The 3,521-nt window shown below is 36.5% G+C and overlaps 1 non-coding gene across 1 annotated transcript; it reads left to right on the top strand.

The window, feature by feature from the left end:
- Positions 1–1,727: 1,727 nt before the first annotated feature.
- TRNAM-CAU (transfer RNA methionine (anticodon CAU)) lies at positions 1,728–1,799 on the top strand. Its single transcript has one exon. It is a non-coding gene; the product is annotated as a tRNA-Met (tRNA).
- The last annotated feature ends 1,722 nt before the right edge of the window (positions 1,800–3,521 follow it).

Genomic DNA, 3,521 nt, shown 5'->3' with positions numbered 1-3,521 from the left:
CTTAGCATAACTGGTGGTGCACCGACATTGAACTTCAATGCATGAGAAAGAACTATGGAGCATCTTATTGTGTTGAGGAATTCAGTCGAATAAATTTATGCATTATCCTTCGTTGTTTGCCCGTCCTTACACATACTATCTGAGCTCAGGTACAACTTCTCATGTCCTGGAAGAAGAGACATTATATGATCGTTCACAGACTCGACGCATTCATTAGTTGGTGCAAGAATTGTCCTCCCTTAAAAATAATCTGGATCATACATGTTACTTAACAAATCCAGATAAACGAAGATCAGTAGGTCTCTGAATGGATCTTCTGAATCACTAATCAACATGTCCTCGAGAATCTCTAGCGAAGCTTCACCATCATTTTGTTCCTCAACATCCCCATTACCAACCTTCAATATCCAGTCTCCAAATTCTCTTACCTCATCCACGTTAGAGGGAGAAGAACATGACTGCAATATCATGTTCTTACTCAACTTCATGACACGACAGAAATTCCACAGCGGATAGGAGTTTACCGTACCATGTACTCTGTCCTGCCTTGATGCTTTGAGTACAACTCGTAAAATCTCCTCCAAGAACAACCATCTTATCACCAAACGGTTTGTCTACCTGTAATATCGACTTTATTGTCTTGTCAAGCGCTTCAAAACAATATCTATGCATCATAGGAGCTTCATCCCAAATAATAAGCTTAGCCCTAATCAGCAACTCCGCATGTTGACTTTGTTGTGTTATGCTGCAGGTGGAAGTCTTGTGTACATTTATGGGTAGTCCAAATCAAGAATGAGATGTTCTTCCACCGAGGAGAAATAGCAATACTATACCACTCGACGCAACATTAATTACAATCTCTCCATTGGAACAGACTACATCCGAAAGAGTTTTCCAAAGAAACGTCTTTCCCATTTCACCATGCCCATATAGAAAGAACATTCCACCACAATATTGGATACAACATTCATGGTTACATCATAAACCTTTGTTTGCTCATTTGTAATTGAGGCAAGACACCGTTGAAGTTCTCTACCCATTTCAAATCGGTCGTAACCCAGTTCATCTAAGACCAATATGTTTACTGTGTCCTCAACCGTGAATACAATTGGAACTCGCATGGGCGCGTAATTACGTAAACTTATACCATGCTTTGCAATATTTCCTCAATTTCAGTGATAGTATAGTTTCAAACTTTCTTCCGATATAGACAAATCTGCAAAAAAATTGGATACATAATGTACATTTAGTTCAAAATGGTCGATAGACAATCTTGAAACTAAAGGTATAAATGAATTGAGTCGAGGCGAACTCATCATTATTTTAATTTTTATCGAGTTTTAAATTTATATATGAGTCTGGTTTGATAAGCAAATGAATAGAGATCGAATCAGCTTTAATCAAGCTGAATCGGATTTGAGTTGGAAATAAAATAGTTCGTTTCTTAACATATTTAACTATTATTTTTCTAATCCGGCTTGAGCTCGTCCCAATTTTCGTAAATTTGTTAAAAGAAAATTTGTGTTCAAGTTTGGTTCATTATTTTAGAGAATTGAGCTCAATTTAGTTTTTAATTGTTGATTTTAAATCAAGAGCAAGTATTTTAGTTTGATTTTCAGTCTTATTTACAAGACATGGGAAAATTTGAATATTAACCTCTTACTAGAATTAAAAAGCCCATTTACGTTGTTTTTATTTATGTTTTATTTGACATGTTTATCAACAAAATCAGAGTGGCGCAGCGGAAGCGTGGTGGGCCCATAACCCACAGGTCCCAGGATCGAAACCTGGCTCTGATAATTGTCGGTGGCAAGCTTCTTAAATCTATCCACTCTATTTTTGTCTTATTTTAATGGGGTAATATGCTAGGAGCCCCTCAATGAAAACTTAATTTGAACACGAGCCACATCCCTAATTTTTTTATTTATTCCTATATTGCCCTTATACCCTAAATTATCTAACTTATTCATTCATGGTTCTTCAATTTCAGATTTATTTCTCTTTATTTTTACTTTCTCTCCCACGTTCTCTGACTCTCCATCTCTCTCTCCCTCACGTCTTCTCATTGTATCTCTTTCTCTTTTTTTTTCTCTTTCTCTCTCAACCATCTATCTCTTTCTTGTTTTCTCCGGTAGCAACGAAGGCCGGCAATGGCAGGTGGAGTCGTGGTGGAGAGGGCCGCGACTGTGGTTGTGCGGTGCGGAGGGTTGTGGTTATGTTTGCTTGGTTTGGGTTCATAATAGTTGATCTAGGGTTTCCCATCTTCTCTTACTCGTTTTCTCTAGTAGCAACGAAGGCCGGCGATGGCGGGTGGACTCGTGGTGGAGATGGCGGCGGTAGGTGGCGGTGACAGTGGTTGTACGGTGCGGGGGGCTGTGGTTATGTCGTTGAAACCATATGTTCAACTAATTGAATCAGATTTTTTTATTTTTTAAAGAAATTTTTCTTGGTTTGGGTTCAAAATAGCAGATCTAGGGTTTGCCAAAGGTAGTAGGTGAGTATAGATGCGGCGGCTGCGATTACGGTTTGGCGGCGGCCGCACGGGATGCTAGGGTTGGCGACGGCTGGGAGTTATTGGCGGTAGGGTTCAGAATAGTACACCATAGTATATCGTAGTACATCATAGAACACCATAGTATACCATAGTATACCATTGTATTTTTTAAATCTGATGTATTATTTAACAAAAATGAAAATAGTTTTTTTTTTCATAATTTTCAATAAAAAGTTAAAAATAAGAAAAACATATAAGCTGTTTATAATAATTAAATTTTTTTGAGTGAAAAACGAAAAAAAACAAAGATGATAAACTGTGCGAAAATAAAATAAAATATGTTAAATGAAAAAAATGAAGATATTAAATACGTAATAAAAAATGATAAATACAGTTCGAATTTTACTTAATGCAAATTTCAAATTTATGAGTAGAGGGGCACTTTTGGAATGAATTTTATAAAGGACGTGAAGCAAAATTTTAGCTAGCCTTTTCATTTAGTTCTAAGACCCCTATTTTAATTGTACAAAAAACAATAAAAAATATTGGCACTTTACAAATAAGCCCATCAATGGGTACTTATTCATAGAGAGGTTCAGGCAATAAACTCTGTTACAAAAAAGTCCACACATGGTCCAAAGGTTTTTAAAAGACTAAAATAGCCCCTCGTACTTTAATATGCTCCAATTTCATCCTTTATTTTATTACAACCTCAATTTGACGCCAAATTTCACAAATTATTCAATGTTGACCCAAAACACATATTTATGGACAATTTCGTCCGTCACTGCCATTGACTGTTTTTGTTTCTTCTTCTTGATTTTTCTGCCACCGGTTTCCGACGTTGACCGGCGGTAAGCGCCGGTCACCGGCGTTGACTTTTTCGATTTTTTTCTTCTTTAACATCTTTTTGCCCCCCCTGTTTAAACAACAATATTGCTGTGATTGACAGTAATATTAACTATATTACTGTTAAACACAGTAAAATTAACTATACTACAGTTTAACACAGTAATATTGTAATATC

This window comes from Erythranthe guttata, chromosome 13 (assembly GCF_056151865.1).
Source record: "Erythranthe guttata isolate IM_541 chromosome 13, IM_541, whole genome shotgun sequence".
Taxonomy (NCBI): Eukaryota; Viridiplantae; Streptophyta; class Magnoliopsida; order Lamiales; family Phrymaceae; genus Erythranthe; species Erythranthe guttata.
This window is presented reverse-complemented; position numbering and strand designations above follow the sequence as displayed.